General features: G+C 37.1%; 1 pseudogene across 1 annotated transcript; it reads right to left on the bottom strand.

Annotated features, from left to right (window-relative positions):
• Nucleotides 1-172: 172 nt before the first annotated feature.
• Nucleotides 173-19321, bottom strand: LOC306844789 (mitochondrial Rho GTPase 1-A-like; annotated as a pseudogene). Its single transcript has 19 exons — nt 19289-19321; nt 18509-18590; nt 18338-18378; nt 18185-18238; nt 12136-12188; nt 9329-9437; nt 8762-8862; nt 8555-8653; nt 6786-6894; nt 5787-5907; nt 4988-5072; nt 4642-4787; nt 4420-4511; nt 3833-3963; nt 3110-3193; nt 2766-2888; nt 2353-2555; nt 1553-1675; nt 173-290 (listed from the first exon to the last, which is right to left on the bottom strand). The product of its transcript is annotated as a mitochondrial Rho GTPase 1-A-like (transcript).
• Between the last annotated feature and the right edge of the window lie 628 nt (nt 19322-19949).

The raw sequence follows: 19949 nt of genomic DNA, 5'->3' as shown, positions 1-19949 counted from the left end.
ACTATAGACTTTGATGTACATACTACAGTAATAATTAAATAGAAACAGAAATATAACAGCTATGTTACTTTATGCTTTCTTTTTAAAAACTAAATATTTCTATTGGCTTTCCCTGTACATGGGAAATAACTAGGGTAGACAGGAAATGAAGGAAGTAAGTTTTGGGGTCTGCTCATTGAGATCTGAGGAGGGCTCTGTACATGGCAAAGCCAAGCATAGCACAAACTGTGGCTCCAACACTCGCTCTGAGCCAAAACGTAGAGCTCTTCAGGTCAGCATGGGTAATGTGCCTAAAAAAGGAAATAGGAATGAATAGTTACACACAAAAGTTACATTTGTTTTAGTACCTTGCATTTACTATACAGCTTTTGTAGCTTAAAGAAATAGATCAACTGTTTGATTACCAGCATTCTTCAAAGGTTTGGAATGACATGAGGGTGATTATTTAAGATAAATAGAATGAATCAAAAGTTTACTAACTTCTGTAGTGAACATTGAATAAAACTAAAACACAAGTTTAGTAGACAATTATGCCTGAAAAGAGACACCAAAGAATTCAAAGGAAATTATATTAATGTGCAACACTAAACCATTACAAAACTCAATCCAAGATGAAGGATGAAGAAATGTGACAAATTTCAGTGTCAGGAAATAGCGATGGCAGATGGAGAACATAAAGAAACTTTAAGAAGAGGAAATAAAGAAGTAAATGGTAATAACTAGATTTAGTGTTGCAACTAGTATGAGTATGAAAGACTGAACTGCTGCATGTCACAAGTTGCAAGTCAGATGAGACTGCCATGAGTTTAGACATGGATTTTAAAAGCATGAACAATGTGCAGGATCGTGCTTAAATCTAAACTCCAAATCTATACCTGTCGCCCAGCCATGACAGTCTCAAGACCAGCTATAACCTGTTTTTGTCATATGTGGTATATGCAAGGGTATATCATTCTATTTGCATATTGTATAAATTGTTATTTTATTAGAAGTCAGCATAGTCATTATGTATAACATATAGTCAATATTACCATTAAAACTTAAAATACATGTTTTTTTAATCACAAGAAAGTGGGCTTCCCCAGACTTAAAGTCCCTACATTCTCGCTTCCATCAAAGGATTTTTCTTATCTACCAAAATATCTTGGGGAGTTTCTTCCTTGTCATTTGACTGGATTTATGTGGCACTACTCTTTGTTAAGCTCCTTTAGATCTACATGTTTGTGAAAAGTGTTATACAACTAATCTGGACAGAATTGAAAAAGTATCCAAAAGCATCCAAAAATCTACAGCCCAACAATGAGATAAGAAAAAAAAGTCCACAGAACATCTTAACTGCAGCAACTCTGCTGCCTCGGCCTGTCCACTAATGTATTTTCATGTAGTCTATATGATCAAATGTTTATTAGCATGTTAAGCCAAGTGCATTTTGCCAAACTGCCAGATTAATGTGAATCAGAATGGAGAAAAAAAAGAGGATGAATTATGATAAAAGAAAAAGAGATAAGTGCAGAAGAAAGGTGATGAACCAAGATAAAGCCACCCTGAGGACCTGCTAAAGATGACAGTGTCGAGTTTGGTCCGAACGGTCTGCACGAGCTCAGAGTTCAGGAAGTTCTGACACAGACAGAAGGTACACCTGTTACAGGTACACATGCAGCGCAGACGTGCATGGCTGCCAACACACACAGAAAGATACAGGCAAACAGCAAAAATTAGTTTTTAGTGGTTCGGAGTTAACAAACAGAAGAAAGTCTTGAATTAAAGAAGTGAAAGACTTAAAGACACTATGGTAATTTGAATGTTCCCTCAAGTTCTTTCAAACAAGCGTAACTCGTTAGTATTTCCTGTTTACATGGTCTCTCTTGTTGTCTTACACAACGAGGGGAAAAACTGGGAAAAATATTATATCACATGCTTGGAGATTTTGCAAACTGTCCTAATTATAAATGCATAGTTACTGTAGACAATGTGATTTCATGATGAGACTGCAAATGAAGAACAGAAAACCGTCATCTGACTCATAAGATGCTCTGCAGCCAAACAGATTGGAGAAGCTTTCTGTTTTTAGGGAAATCCTTTATTCTGAGTAAACCACCTAAGCATGTATTGTTTTTATTGTTATTTGTATGTGGAAATAACCCCTGAGAGATAAACAAGAGTGGTCAATTAAGAATACAAAAGACAAAAAAATAAAAATAAATCATCATTTGAATTGTGATAATTTACACCCTAAAAATAATTGCTAAAGAAGGGTAAATGTAAGAATTCCTTATAGACAGTAATTTATAAAGAATTTCGGTCCTGTGTTATAGTATCCTCAAAAATTGTGGATAATGAGAGATCACTTACGGATACACAGCCACGATGGTGAGTTTGATGAAGATGTCTTTGCTGGGAGCCGCAGCTGTGTTACAGGTATAGGACTGAGGCGGCGGCATCTTGTGCTTGCGACAGAATTCCAGTGGAGTCATACAGTATTGCTGCTTTATTTCTGGCTGGTCTGACTTTGCAGCAATCAACATACATGGAGTCTTACTATCCATGAAGTATTGCTGGTAAATAAAGTAAAAAATGCATTTAGGACATCAGTATAATATAAAAAGAAAACAGTAAATATCTTAAGATATCATGCAGGATAAAGGAAGGAGAAAGCATAAAGGAATAAGACGAAAGATGTTAAGTCATGCATTGCAGTTTAATTCCTCTGTATTTAATAATTAGACATAGTATTGGCTTGTACTGGTGAAAGTGTAAAAGCAAACCTTGAAGATTCGTGCACAGTACTCAAAAGAGCAAGGGTTGCTGACATCATAGATCAGACACACAACGTCACAGGAAAGTTCAGTCTCAGACAGGAAATCGAAATCTGGAAAGATTTCATGGAGCTGAAGGAAAAACAAAACAAACATAGAACAAAGATTTCAAAGATTCTCATGATAAATAGTGGTCAAATCTCTGAACTCTTCATAAGGTTTAAATGCAGGATGTAAGAGCAAATGATCTGAGGAATGCTTTGCCACAAATAAAAGTGTATAGTATTACTATAGTTACACAGACTGAAAAAAGCTCTAAAGTGTAAGTTCCTGTAAGCCAAATAATTATTTACCAACAAGTACTCCTCCTGTCCGTACACATGTGCAGTACTGATTGCATAATATGATTTGTGTTCTTCTTTTATGACCTTCTGACGCTGTGAGGAACAGACAGTAAATAAAAAATGAATCATGACAATGTCACATCTGAGATAAACATTTCTATTTTTCTTTTTTTGGGGGGGACAAATCTTTTCATGAATGGAAATCAAATGATATCAGAAATATCACAGATGAGATTGTAAAATGCCTTGGATTCAAAATTATTCTGTTGGGTGTTTCTCTAAACACAGCACCTCTGATGAAATCTAACACTGCTCAAGGGCTTATAAAATACTTCATTTACAATACTTTACATTTGTTAATACCTTAAGTATCATAAACTAACAATGAACTATACCTTTAAGCTATTTTACTTCACATTTTTCATACTAATGCATTTTCAACATTTCAATTTGTATAATTTTACATTAATAAAATATGAAAAAATCATGAATTAATAATAAACAATCGTATATTTACAAAATAACAGTAACCTATATTAATAAATCCTGTAGAAACTGTTTGTCACAAACCCTAATGCATTAGCAAATTATAACAAACTGAACTTTATTGAAAAGTGTTAACTCAACTGCTTATTTCATTCTAAAGACAAAACAAAAATCACATTTAAGTTAATAGGTCTGTGTGGGTTATGGTTTATCACTTAATAGGGTGTTTTTCTTGTTGCAACTGACCACAAGGTTTCTGCCCAGGAAGCCCTGCAGGAAACCAGTTTTGCCACTTCCATCTATTCCAAACACATGACAGCGAAATACATTCCGTTGCGTCTGTTTCTTCTGAAGGTTGAGTTTCTTGTCACGGGTCACTAGCATGAGCAAATACATTCAGTGAGGACCACAGGTGTCATACTGCACTTTAAGAATTATAAATAAAATACACATGAACAAAATACATAAATGTTTTGTGGTTGTGACTTTTTCATTCTGCATCTGTAGTTACTCTAACAATGACCCATGATATAAAGATTAAAATTGTCATTATTTACTCAATTTCATGTCACTTCAAACACCCATTTTGTTTCTAATTTGGATCGCAGAAGAAATAGACAAAAGAAAAGAAAATCAAACAGTTTTGTAGTGTGAAGTGTATAGGCTAAGTGGAAAGACAACCAATATGAAAAATTAAGTCTTAAAATGCCCAAGATAGAATTTTTGCATGTTCTAATATCCAAAACTACTCAGTAATTATAGATGTATATAATAAAACTATATAATAATATATAATTAGGTATGTTATATAGCAAATATGTCTTTCAACTTACCTGTTATGGCAGATGCCTGAGATTCCTGCTCAGCAATGATAGAGTAACCAAGATATTCCAGACATCGCTGGACATCCAGGTAAGTCGTTAACCTGCAAAAATACATTAGTGATAACTGATAAACTCATGAATCATTCCAAAACCATCCAGACAGTAATGCATCATTGTTCATTAAAGCTGACTATAATTCTTGAACTGAGACACATGGCATGTTTGATACACACGTCCTGAGAGAGATAGCCTTGGTATGTGATCCAGCCCTGGTCATTAGTGCAAACCGTACTGTTCACATCCAGTCCCCAGGGGACATAGGGGAAAACATCAAATAGATCCATAAGCTCTTCAGGGGACAATGCAAAGTCTCTGTCCTAAAGCAGATACAAACATGCTTTGATAAAAATGAACATCCTGAAAACAACAATTAAAGCCTCTTAGAATTTAATCTATTACTACTTTTGTGACCGACGTTTTTATTTAAACCTTTTAATAAAATGTTTTTTTCTTGTCTGTCTAACTGGATTCTGATAAACATTTGTCAGTCATGTCTGAGGCAGTCAAACACTTTTACCTTATCATGTTTGTCAAAGACACTCTGTAGGAACAGATAAGCATTGTGATTGAGCTCTGTGGTGCAGTCTGGTGGTATTTTTAACCTGTAGGAACATAAACAGAGTCAGATGTCGCTAACTGCAAGATTAGTAGATTAGCATAGTTTGATTAAATTGGGATTTCTACAAAGTCTCGAATAGGGAGTAATCAAAGCAGATTAAGAAAGGGGCTTAAAGAGTTCTTAACACTGTTCTTAATTACTCTTAGGAAACTACCACACACACAGAGATCCGTATATACATTACATAGACATATATATCAAGTTTGCTGTACTGGACAGTGGACAAAAAAAGATTACAACTAAGACTACAACTTTAACTGAAAATAGAGTGTTTAATCTTATTATTATACATTACTGACACTCTATCCTCCAATTTGATACTGTTAAGTGCTTTGGCACAATCTGTATAGTTAAAAGCGCTATATAAATAAATGTGACTTGGCTTGACTAAGCCCGTGTCCCAATGTGCATACTATCCATCTTACATTCTATGTGATAGTAGTAATTTGCAATACTATTTAGGGCAGATAGGGTGGATAGTATGCACATTGGGACACAGGGTAAGTACAAAAATAAAGAAAAATCTGTATTTCAAGAGAAATTCAATTACATTTCGTGAGAAATGTAAAACTACATCATGTTTTAACCAAAAGTAGAATTACTGAGGTCTCTTCAAAAAACCCAAATTAATAGAACTTATCTTCATAATAAATGTGAAGTGTTAATAGATTGACTGAATGGAAGCAGGTGTTCTCACAGGGGAAACAGGTAGTCCTGATGCAGCTCAAGATCGTCATCATATCCAAACCTCCGCAGTACAGCCCACGTTGTCTCATGCCTTCCTCTTTGGATGAAGAGAGTATGTAGGAAGAGGAAACCTGTTAAAAAAAAATTACCATGTTGATTGATTAAATCAAGAAGCTCAGCATATTCCTTTCTGAACAGAATTGCTTGCGTACAGAACTACCACAGGCTCAGCATCCTCCTACTTCCACTCACTATTACGAACCTACATCCCCTCCAGAAGTTTGAGATCTGCTAGTGAGTGACGCCTTGTGATACCATCACAGAGAGGCTCAAAATCATTCTCCAGAACATTCTCGTTCACCATTCCTGGCTGGTGGAATAATCTTCCCACCCCTATCCGGAACGCCGGATCCCTGGCAATCTTCAAGCAACAACTGAAAACTCATCTCTTTCGGCAGTACTAGACTTCATCCTAAACTAAAAAAAAACAAAAAAAACTCTTTCCCTCTATCTTTCTCTCCGCTTACTAGCTTGTACTTATTTGAACAATGACTGAGACTTGGTGTTACGAGCACTTCCTCTGTCTGATTGCCTCTTCAAGATTAATCGCTTTTTGTATTCCCCAATTGTAAGTCGCTTTGGATAAAAGCGTCTGCCAAATGACTAAATGTAAAATGTAAATGTAAATGTAAATTGCTAAGCAAACACTGCCTGCCACTGAAATTCACTAAAATTCTAAACTTTTTCGCAGTCTGGGTCATTTACCTGCCCTAGGCAACAATGATAACTGACAGTCAGTGGAACCATTGCCTCAAAGGTTAAATCTGTAGAACATGGTCCTACGGTGCCCAAGCACTGCTCTTTTTTTCACCTAGTTCAGGTCAGCCTTTATTAATGAATTGATGATAGAAATAAGGTCTTAATTAGGGAAGACATTCAAAAGTTGCAGTTCTTCAGAGAACCAGTGCTCAAGATCTGCAAATGTTAAACTTCATAAATGCAGCCTCACCTTTGAGAGTGAGCCCATAACCACACACTCCATCTGTCAGGTTTTTTCTCACAACATTTTTTACATCCTCCAGGGCCTGTGGGGCTAGTGGGGTGTTGAAACAAGTTCTCTACAAATAAGAATCAGACAATGATATTAAATACACAAATACTAACCTTACCCAAACCTTAAATAAGACAATTTGAACTTGAAGTCTTGTTTAAACTAAGTCAAACCATAACCTTATGAATGAATTTACAGGAATAGTTGACCTAAAAGGCTAAATTCTGTTACCCACAGCTTCATGTCGTTCAAAACCCGTAAGACTTTCATTCATCTTCAAAACCAAAACAAAGTATGAAGCTTTGTTCTTGTGTGTAAAGTGAGCACATTTGACCTTCTGTTTACCACATTTGATGTGCTCTATGCATGTGTGCTAATCATTGTTTATGTGAATAAAAATCGAAACTGAATCTGTTCATATTGTTAAAGCCACCAGGTATATTTATATCATATTAAAGCAACCATGTCTCTTCAGAAGAATCATATGGATTTATTTTATGATCGCTTAACTTTTTGTGGTGGATTGGACTTTCAATTATAGAGGGACAGATATCTCTCAAGTTTTATTAAAATACCTAGTTTTAAAGATCAACATTTTTATGAGAATTTAAATGAGAACAACATGAGGGTGAGTAAATGATGACAATTTTAATTTTGGGAGTAAACTACGGACAAATGTTTTTTGCCATAAAATAAATAGAAAATATGTCCTTACGGGACAAAGAAGACCACAAATACAATTCCATGGTTCAAGAATAATCATTGAGCAATTATTTGAAAATCACTGACATTTATAGGGGGTTCATCGCCTAACAGTTTCCACTCACCTGGGAAGAATTTTTATTATATGTTACAATATGGCTGCAGGGATCCCCCCCCCCCCCCTCCCCCTCCCATTCAGACATAAGAACATCAATGAAGTCAGGCACTGATGTTGGCAATGGGACCTGGCTTGGTTTCAGTTTTTTTATTAAAGTTGTCAAAGTGGTTCGGTTCTTGCCTTTGTGCAGGCCAGGTATGTTCTTCCCCATCACTGTAAACCATTTTATTATGGACCTCACTTTGCACACAACACAAAAGTTATGCTGGAACAGAAAGGGCACTCACTGAATTGTTGCAGCAGTTGGAAACAAACAACTCTCTAGAATTTAATTATTAGGGGTGTGTAATATTGATCATCTATGGTAATACTGTAATTAATGTTTTAATGATGTGCAAGAGTACACGGTCTCACTGTTTGATGGAAGCTGTTTAAATCCCATTAGAATGCCACATCACACATCAGAACTGTTTTTCGTCTGAGAGCAGCACACAACAGTGCTTTGTAACTCAGTGAGGCTGTTTTGAAAAAATCTGTTTAATGAATGATTCAATGACCGAATAAATATGTTTTAACAAATCATCCAATTGAATTACTCAATGACACTACTCATGAAGACAGTCACTTGCCACCACCTACTGGCCATTGGCATTTTTTCAATCATTTCATTTTTATCATTTTTAATAAAAAAGTGGAAAAATCATTGCATTATGCCACTTGTGCACAAAAACACACTCAGCAAAATATTGCTAATTATCATAATAAACAAAATCTCAGTAAATTTTGAGATATTTTTTGCCAATATTGCACACAATTATGATATAACCCTATTAATTAGAAGTGGATGTCCACAAATTGTGTCGTGCACCTAAGAAAGACAATAATATACTCTACTCAGAAATCTCACCTGAAAAAAGGTGAGCTCATGATCATTGAGAATGCCATCATTGTCCAAATCTGAAACCTTAAAGATACGTGTCAACACCCGAACACAGGCAGACCTCATCTGTAAAACAAAGAAAATACAGTTAAACTTCAGAACACAATACATCAGTACAATACAAGTACTGTATGTTTACATAAATCATTAAAATGTAGTCATATATGTGCAGACCTCTTTCTTCTCTGGACAGTAGAGTGGCCCTGTAGGGTGAAGGACAGCCTTCTGTGCATAGTAAAATAACTCTAAATATTCTTCAGATTCTTTGCTGAACACTATAGAAAGAGGTAAAACACTTCATTTACATTAAAGGTAGTAAACTGTGACTGTACCAAGGTTTGAGTTTAGGATGTTCTAGGTTCATTCTGAACCCAAATTGCTAGATGTACTTTGTCGCTACTACACTGCAATAAATGTTTTAATAAAGATCTTCAAATCCTCATCATGTTTCTTTTAATACAAACTTTTAACGATCATAAATAATGTTCTTATACATCATTGACATTGTCTTGCAATTGACACTGCACCCCACATTTCAAAGAGGCGTATAAATTGATGGAGATTGTTAGGAGTGGCTGCCTCTTTCTTTGATTGCCAAGATTTTGAATTAATTAATTGTATTAGAATCCACACAACACACAGACTGACATCACATGACCTATATGACAGTTAAAGTTTAGGGGTTAAGAGACATTCAGCTGCTCAGTACGCAAATATATAAATATGCATGGTTTGGCATACCTCCACACAGGTCTCTATCTTGGTGTATTTGTTCATGATGGGAAGGACAGTCTCCATACTGCTGTGCTCAACCAGATCAGATTTATTCCCCACAAGGATCAGAGGAACCCTTAAACAAACACACACATTAAGAGGTGAACACAAATAGCTTCTGGCTATTTTTAGTATACCAGGGAATTAACATACTGACTGCTGTTAACTCTTAATCTTGGAATTGTAAGGCAATTGTGTTTAAGTTTGGCATGAAATTAAAATACCCTATATTTTAGATCTTGATAGATATGTAAAAGATCTTATTGTGAATGATTATTGCATGCATATGCTTCAATTAATAAAATAAGCTCACCTTCATCTGGATCTATTTATGAGTGCATTTCAAAATCCATTCAACAACCAATGCATAGAACCAATTCCCCACCCCACATTTCTATTTTTTGACAATCTGTTACACTTGGATAGATGGCACAAGATGGAAGAAAAGATCTGTCCCTACTTCCATTTCATTGTGGCTTTAGGCAATGAAGTACAAGAGGCTGTGCTAAAGAATAATATATGTTTTGGGGGTTTTGGATGTGAAATAGGCGACAGTCACACAAAGTTTGACAAACTTTGGGCCTCATTTATATAAAACGAGCAAAAGGAACTGTTTTATAAAGAATTCATTCAGAATAACAGTAAATTCATTCACTGATTATTTAGAATTCAGAAAACATTTTTGACGTAAATTTTCAGATTCTTGTTCATATTTTTATAATGTTAGCCGGTACTACAAAAATTTGACCACACATAAATGAAGCGTTAAACTTGTGAACTTTATGCCATCTGGTAACTCCATCTTGATGACACTATTCAACATAATAATATATAAATCTATTAATTAATTAATCAATTAGTTCAATATGAAAATCAATTTCTTTATAAACAAAAATGATTGAAAACAGCCGCATAGCCTGTTTTCCTTTTTATTATAGATTAGCATATTCTGAGCACCAGTAGTACTTGTCTGCAAGCTGCAATAATTTCTGTTATCTGCTTATGGCCACATTCTTTTGCATTTATGCAATATACTGGAGCCAAATTTGAAAAGGGAGAAGATCCCACAGCATTCCTGTGCATATAATTCACATAGTTGCAATTTCTGACTGAAGATTCTGCATATCATATCTGAGAGATGTCAAATTATTTGTAATTCCAGAGATGAGTGTTTGGAAAGGTTCATTATACATGGCAATTATTCAGAATTTACTCATATATTTAAAAAAAAACAATTAATGAATGAGAAAGGGTGGGCCAAGTTTCTGATCATCACCCAAGAGGTATTACTGACACATAAATGTGCCTGATTTCAATACTTAATCTAGTTGCACAAATAATGATTCAGCTTCTGAAAGTTACAGCATGTTTTCATAGTAAATCAATTTTGCCTATAGCGGAAAAAAAAAAAATTGTGTAAGCATGATATATGATATGCCCCCCTTAAAATGCAATCTACCTTTAAAGAAGAACATACACTCACCTAAAGGATTATTAGGAACACCATACTAATACTGTGTTTGACCCCCTTTCACCTTCAGAACTGCCTTAATTCTACGTGGCATTGATTCAACAAGGTGCTGAAAGCATTCTTTAGAAATGTTGGCCCATATTGATAGGATAGCATCTTGCAGTTGATGGAGATTTGTGGGATGCACATCCAGGGCACGAAGCTCCCGTTCCACCACAACCCAAAGATGCTCTATTGGGTTGAGATCTGGTGACTGTGGGGGCCATTTTAGTACAGTGAACTCATTGTCATGTTCAAGAAACCAATTTGAAATGATTCGAGCTTTGTGACATGGTGCATTATGCTGCTGGAAGTAGCCATCAGAGGATGGGTACATGGTGGTCATAAAGGGATGGACATGGTCAGAAACAATGCTCAGGTAGGCCGTGGCATTTAAACGATACCCAGTTGGCACTAAGGGGCCTAAAGTGTGCCAAGAAAACATCCCCCACACCATTACACCACCACCAGCAGCCTGCACAGTGGTAACAAGGCATGATGGATCCATGTTCTCATTCTGTTTACGCCAAATTCTGACTCTACCATCTGAATGTCTCAACAGAAATCGAGACTCATCAGACCAGGCAACATTTTTCCAGTCTTCAACCGTCCAATTTTGGTGAGCTCGTGCAAATTGTAGCCTCTTTTTCCTATTTCTAGTGGAGATAAGTGGTACCCGGTGGGGTCTTCTGCTGTTGTAGCCCATCCGCCTCAAGGTTGTGCGTGCTGTGGCTTCACAAATGCTTTGCTGCATACCTCGGTTGTAACGAGTGGTTATTTCAGTCAAAGTTGCTCTTCTATCAGCTTGAATCAGTCAGCCCATTCTCCTCTGACCTCTAGCATCAACAAGGCATTTTCGCCCACAGGACTGCCGCATACTGGATGTTTTTCCCTTTTCACACCATTCTTTGTAAACTCTAGAAATGGTTGTGCGTGAAAATCCCAGTAACTGAGCAAATTGTGAAATACTCAGACCGGCCCGTCTGGCACAAACAACCATGCCACGCTCAAAATTGCTTAAATCACCTTTCTTTCCCATTCTGACATTCAGTTTGGAGTTCAGGAGATTGTCTTGACCAGGACCACACCCCTAAATGCATTGAAGCAACTGCCATGTGATTGGTTGATTAGATAATTGCATTAATGAGAAATTGAACTGGTGTTCCTAATAATCCTTTAGGTGAGTGTATAATTGTGTATTAATTGTGTATTTGTGAGTAAGACACACAGAGAACTAATGCATTATGCACCTGTGTTTACCCACCTGCTGTCTTTGTCTGTTCTCTCATTTATCAAAGGAATCCAATGACTTGTCACCTGAGACTTGTCAATCTGAAAGCTATATAAATATGTTTTAAGACCCATTCACACCAAGGACAGTAACTATACCCATAATTAGAACTATAAAGTTTAAACCATAAACTATAAAATTTATCTAATTAACACAGAGGAGCAATATAGTTGGAATTGTGATGATTAATGATAAAAACAGTGAAGAATAAGTCATGAATGATAAAAAACATTGCGAGAATCCACACAATTTTAAAGCGCTTGAGAATTTAGTTTGCATATACTGCATCATAACTGAGCCTGGTTTCTCCCAAGGTTGTTGTTTTTTGTTGCCTTCTCCCAAGGCTCTTTCTGTCACAGAGGAAGTTTTGGTTCCTTGCAGCTGTCGCCTCTGGCTTGCTCAGTTGGAGACACTTAATTTCTAGTGATTATCATCAATTTGATTTCGCAGATACTATTTAAACAAAACTGAGCTAGACAATGACATCTCTGAATTCAATAATGAAATGCCTTAACTCAAAATTGAGTGTTTAATCTTATTTTTATACATTACTGACACGCCATCCTCCAATTTGATACTGTTACAGTTTTTTTCAATTGTTTAGGTGTTGCAATTTTGAAAACCGGGTTCATTTTTTCAAAATAGAATCATTCAATTATCCAAACACCACACTCAATTTGCATAATACCTAGATTGTTTGCAAAATGACATACTTCAGTCAAAACATATACACATATTTGTGAAAATGCTATTAGTTTTCATTTAACCAACACAGTCCTCAATGATCAGACACTATTGCAGCCAGTTTCACACTGCGGTGATAAATAAAAAACACATTTGTAAAAACTAATTTCAGGAAATAGCATGTGCTAGATTTTTGGCCTGACATTGTTATGTAAGGGATAATTTAGATGAAACAATAGTGACAAACCCACAACATTCTTCATGATTAGTTTGAGATATAGGGAGAATGTACACAAATAGGCCGACTATAAACTTACCAAGCACTACACAACACTGATGCTGCAGACTGAATATTTCAAGTATTTATTTCAATACTTACAGTATTTCTTACCATAATCAGTTACAGTAATCAACCAACAATGAAATTAATGAAACAAATAAAATCTGTAGACAAATAAAAATTACTGCATGAAGTACATACACTTTGACTCTGAAGAAAAACTACTGTAAAAGCAACAAGAATCCTGTAACTATTCATCATCTCTCCGTCTGGCTGGATCAGGCCATAAGATTTCATCCACATCACAGGCTATGTCTTCATTGGCAAGGCACCGTTGGAAGAATCGCCTCGTGTGACAAATCCACCCCTGCACAGAAGCTGCTTCGATATGATCACAGGCCTGCTCCATGGCCTGAATGAGGGGCAAACGGTCATAGGGCCGCAGGTCGTATACCTTCCACCGCCATGCTGAAAAAACTCTTCTATTGGATTCAGGAAGGGGAGTATGGGGGAAGGTATAAGACTTCAAATTCAGGGTGCTCATGGAACCAATTCTGGACCAGAGCAGCCCGATGGAACGAGACATTGTCCCAAACGACAATGTACCGCATCTGGTCCACTTGGTTTAATGCTGTGACAATCTTGTGCAATCTGTCAAGAAATGCAAGTATTAGATTTGCGTTATAGGGTCCCAGATTTGCATGGTGGTGGAGGACCCCATTTTGTGTAATAGCAGCGCAAAGGGTGATGTTACCCCCTCGTTGCCCTGGCACATTGGTGATTGCCAATTGTCCAATTACATTTCTCCCTCTTCTTCTTGTTTTCGCAAGGTTAAATCCAGCCTCATCCACATATATAAATTCATGTTGAATTTCTGCAGCATCCATTTGCAAGACTCTCTGAAACACAGTAAAAGACAATAAGATGCTATTCAATCTATTGCACAGTATTTTTTTGTGCCAGAACACTATGAGCAGTGCACAATACCACACCATAGTAAGATGAACAATACATACCTCCACATACTCATTGCGCAGATGTTTCACTCTCTCTGAATTTCTGTCAAATTTACATTTACATTTATTCATTTAGCTGACGCTTTTATCCAAAGCGACTTACAATTGCTATATATGTCAGAGGTCGCACGCCTCTGGAGCAACTAGGGGTTAAGGGTCTTGCTCAGGGACACATTGGTGTCTCACAGTGGATTCGAACCCGGGTCTCGAACACCAAAGGCATGTGACTTATCCACTGCGCCATCACCACCCCCGAATGATACCGATAGAGTTGCTTCATGTATATTTGATTTTTCTTGATGATTCGACCTAATGTTGACAGAGAGACTCATTGGATGTTATTGAAAATATGGTCATCATTGATGATATTGGCTTGGATTTGATACAATTATTGGTCAAAACCATGTTCACAATGGCGGCCTCTTGTGCACGAGTGAACATAGGGCCCCTTCCACCTTGGTGTCCTCGACCCTCAATCCTATGTAAAAAAATATATATATAAAAAAAAAAAAATACACATGCAGCCTACTGTCAAATGTCACAGTAAACAATATTGATGATAAGTACAGAAAGCTTCAGTTTCAATGTACTGTGTGGTTAGCTTACCTGTTTTCTCGATGAAATGTCCGAATTACTGACGCAGCAATATTTCTGCTGAGATTTGGTTGAACTCTTTGTCCAGCTTCCATCAGTGTCAGTCCATGGTTGATAACATGGTCAATAAGTGTTGCACGGATTTCTTGAGTCAAATTTGGTCCTCGTCTTCTTTGTTCAGATTCTATCAACTCTTCAAGTCCTTCTCTACCCATTCCTCTACCTAGGCCTCATCCTCTATCTCCTTCTCCTCTTCCTCTACCTTCTTCTCCTCTTCCTCTACCTCCTTCTCCTCTTCCTCTACCTAGGCCTCTTCCTCTATCTCCTTCTCCTCTTCCTCTACCTCATTCTCCTCTTCCTCTACCTCCTTCATCTCCTCTTTCAGCTCCGCCTCTCATTCTCACTCTTCTTCTTCTTCTTCTTCTTCTTCTTCTTCTTCTTTTTCTTCTTCTTCTTCTTCTAGCTTCTTCCATTTTTGTTGAAGGTGTAGACAGGTGAACTCACCTGTTGCCTTTTATAGCACACCGGAGTGCTGCGTTTTCAAATTAGCACATGTGTGCTTCCACACCTGGTGGATGTGATTATCCAATTTGTTCATTAGTGTGGTCATTGGCAATCCGGGGCTTTGTAATGACAAGGAAGTAACCTCACAATCCTTATCTGTGTCTAAGGTGTGAAAATGTGTGTAGAGTTTTACAAATCACTGTGTGTAATGTTTTGCAAAAAGGGTGAAGCAGACATTGTGTGTAATGTTGTGCAAATCTGAAGAGGTGTTTTGCTCATTGGAGTAGAATTTTGCAAATTGTGTGGAAATTTGTATTTTAGTGTGTAAACAATCGTAAAAAACTGTAAGTGCTTTGACACAATCTGTATTGTTAAAAGCGCAATATTAATAAAGGTGACTGAGGAACAATTCCACTCATTCTCTACTATAGGAGAGGAAGAATTGTATAAACTGATTAAATCATCTAAACCAACAACATGTATGTTAGACCCTATTCCATCTAAACTACTAAAAGAAGTCATAGGTCCTCTTTTGGCTATTATTAATTCATCATTGTCATTAGGATATGACCCCAAATCCTTCAAATTGGCTGTAATTAAGCCTCTCATTAAAAAAACACAACTTGACCCCAAAGATCTAGTTAATTACAGACCGATCTCAAATCTCCCTTTTCTGTCAAAGATACTAGAAAAGGTAGCATCCTCACAATTATATTCCTTCTTAGAGAAAAATGGTATCTGTGAGGAATTCCAGTCAGGATTTAGACCGTATCATAGTACTGAGACTGCTCTCATTAGAGTTACAAATGACCTGCTTCTATCATCTGATCGTGGTTGTATCGCTTTATTAGTTCTACTGGATCTTAGGGCTGCGTTCGACACTATCGACCACAACATTCTTTTGAATAGACTAGAACACTTTGTTGGCATTAGTGGAAGTGCCTTAGCATGGTTCAAATCGTACTTATCTGACCGCCATCAATTTGTAGCAGTGAATGAAGAGGTATCATATCGATCACAAATGCAGTATGGAGTACCTCAAGGCTCAGTACTAGGGCCGTTACTTTTCACGCTTTACATGTTACCCTTGGGAGATATTATCAGGAGACACGGTGTTAGCTTTCACTGTTATGCTGATGATACTCAGCTCTATATTTCTTCAAGGCCTGGTGAAACACACCAAATTGAGAAACTAACGGAATGCATAGTCGATATAAAAAACTGGATGACGAGTAACTTCTTACTGCTAAATTCTGGAAAAAAAAAGGTTTTAATTATCGGACAATAAAACCCCCACGTGTAATAACCTAGAACACAATCTAACACTTGACGGCTGCTCTGTCATTTCTTCTTCATCAGTTAGGAACCTAGGTGTGCTGTTTGATAGCAATCTTTCATTTGAAAGCCATGTGTCTAGCATCTGTAAAACTGCGTTTTTCCATCTCAAAAACATATCTAAATTGCGACCTATGCTCTCAACGTCAGAAATGCTAATGCATGCGATTATGACCTCAAGGTTCGACTGTTGTAATGCTTTATTGGGTGGTTGTTCTGCACGCTTGATCAACAAACTACAGCTGGTCCAAAATGCAGCAGCTAGAGTTCTTACTAGAACCAGGAAGTATGACAATATTAGCCCGGTTCTGTCAACACTGCACTGTCTCCCTATCAAACATCGTATAGATTTTAAAATCTTGTTAACTACTTATAAAGCCCTGAATGGCTTAGCTCCTCAGTACCTGAGCGAGCTCTTATCACATTATAGTCCTCCACGTCCGCTGCGTTCTCAAAACTCTGGCCGTTTGATAATATCTAGAATATCAAAATCGACTGCGGGCAACAGATCATTTTCCTATTTAGTACCCAAACTCTGGAACAATCTACCTAACGCTGTTTGGGAGGCAGACACACACACACTCTGTCAGTTTAAATCTAGATTAAAGACACATTTCTTTAACCTGGTTTACACATAACACACTAATACGCTTCTATTATTCAAATCCATTAATGGATTGTTAGGCTGCATTAATTAGATCAACCGGAACCGGGAACACTTCCCATAACACACGATGTACTCGTTACATCGTAAGAAGAATGGCATCTACGCTAATATTTGTCTGTTTCTTTCTTATTCTGTTTCTCAGTCTGTGTCTGGATCAGATGGTGGATCGGCGCCAGGAGATGATGTCTCCCTGATCGTCGGCGGAGGCCTTGACACTTGGACATATCCCCGACATATCCCAGGGACATATCCCCAGTGAAGACCTCGACTTAAATACAATAAAACTAAAAATAAAAGAAAATACCTAACTACATAATACTATTATTGTTAGAAATTGCAACAATATAAAATAGAAATATAATACATTTAAAATTTTAATTAAAACAATAACTAAACAATAAATAAACAATAATCTCCTGGCTAGAGGAGAACTGGCCCCCGACTGAGCCTGGTTTTTCCCAAGGTTTTTTTTTCTCCATTCTGTCACAGAGGGAGTTTTGGTTCCTTGCCACTGTCGCCTCTGGCTTGCTCAGTTGGGGACACTTAATTTCTAGTGATTATCGTCAATTTGATTTTGCAGATACTATTTAAACTAAACTGAGCTAGACAATGACATCTTTGAATTCAATAATGAAATGCCTTAACTGAAAATCGAGTGTTTAATCTTATTTTTATACATTACTGACACTCTATCCTCCAATTCGATACTGTTAAGAGCTTTGACACAATCTGTATTGTTAAAAGCGCTATATAAATAAAGGTGACTTGACTTGACTTGAATGGGCCTTTACACGTGTTATGCAAGAGCAAGCAAAATATATGTATATTGTATAATCAGTCAGACTTGAAAATCATGGATCAAATCGCTGATTATTCTCATGAATGATTCAATTATTATGACTTACTGCATGAAGACTAGGATGTATGATCAAGTTCTCTCACCTTCTCAATAGACTTCTTGTTGTTCACCGAGTAGACTATACATATAACATTGGCCTAAAAAGGAATGTAATATAATATAATTTCTCTGAGGAAATCAGAATGTCATACATATATATGTGCATGTGTGTATTAAGTTTTGTGTATAAATCTTACCTTTGATATCTCTTGATAAAGCTGTTCATCTGTCTGTTCAGCTTCGGTGTATATTTAAAAAACACTGTTATGTCCACACCAATAAATCATGATACATTGTGAACATTTTCATTAAGTGTCATACATAGAACTATAATAGATAACACCATAACTTTATTTCTTGTTTAATACCTGAATAGTCAACTATATGAGTGGGGACTCTCTCTGGTGTGACATCTGCTGGTATAGTGATCTCCTCAGCTCTGTAAGGAACCTATTATGACAAAAATATCCATTTTGACAACAGACAGAGACACTGTTGCAAATAATAAAGTCAGGGAGAATAATAATTATTAAAGACACTGTAATATTATTAATATTAATAATAATAATAATTCATTACATTTATATAGCGCTTTTCTGCTTTTCTAAGCACTCAAAGCGCTCTACATTGTGAGGGGTGGTGTCTCCTCGTCCACCACAAGTGTGCAGCATCCACCTGGATGATGCGACGGCAGCCATAGTGCGCCAGAACGCCCACAACACACCAGCTTACTGGTGGAGAGGAGACAGAGTGATGAAGCCAATCAGTGTAAGGGGATGATTAGGAGGCCATGATGGTCAGAGACCAATGGGGAAATTTGGCCAGGATGCCGAGGTCACACCTCTACTCTTTTCGAAAGACATCCAGGGATTTTTAATGACCACAGAGAGTCAGGACCTCGGTTTAACGTCTCATCCGAAAGACGGTGCTTTTTGACAGTATAGTGTCCCGTCACTATACTGGGGCGTTAGGACCCACACAGACCGCAGGGTGAGCACCTCCTGCTGTCCTCACTAACACATCTTCCAGCAGCAACCTAGTTTTCCCAGGAGGTCTCCCATCCAGGTACTGACCAGGCTGAACCCTGCTTAGCTTCAGTGGGCAACCTGTCTTGGGCTACAAGGTGATATGGATATAATAATACATACCACAGCTGGGAACTCCTCACTGACAAGTGTCATTACACACAGGAAATATAAGAGTAGTAACAGATTCCTTACCTCCACACATGAATCTGATCAACCTTGAAATCTTTAACATTTAATTTCCATTTCAGTGGTGAAGAGCTTTTATAATATGTTATAGGCTACCAGGTCTAGAGTAAAGCCATATGTAGCCCTCTTATGGTCATAAAACTTAGAAATATGTTTTATGTCTTCGCAGAGCTTACATATGCAAATACATTTGAATTTGGCAAACTGTAATATTTACCAACCCCTTTGCATTAAAAAAACAAAAACGTTTGTCACAGATGAACCTCTTCTTCCTTTTTTGCACAAGTCTTTATGTACCACAGCAGAACTTCTCATTGTATTTTGCAAACGCTGCCTGCCTAGACAACATTCTGTAAAGCTACTAAACTGGCTTCCAAGGCAGCATTCCCAAAAGATACTGAGCTGCCTGCTTAAGCAACATTCTCTGAAGTGAGTGCTCTACCTAGACAGTGTTATTGGGCACTACACACTCATTTAAGCTCAAACTGAACCCCTACAGTAGGATGACTTGAAACAAACGGAAAGATGGCCAAAACCGTTGACGAGCCTACTGTAGATACTGTATCTGTGTGGAAGAGTTGACATGTTTAATTCA

The sequence above is a fragment of the Barbus barbus genome (genome assembly GCF_936440315.1).
Source record: "Barbus barbus genome assembly, chromosome: 25".
Lineage (NCBI taxonomy): Eukaryota > Metazoa > Chordata > Actinopteri > Cypriniformes > Cyprinidae > Barbus > Barbus barbus.
The sequence above is the reverse complement of the archived record's forward strand: the minus strand, read 5'-3'. Positions and strand labels throughout refer to the sequence as shown.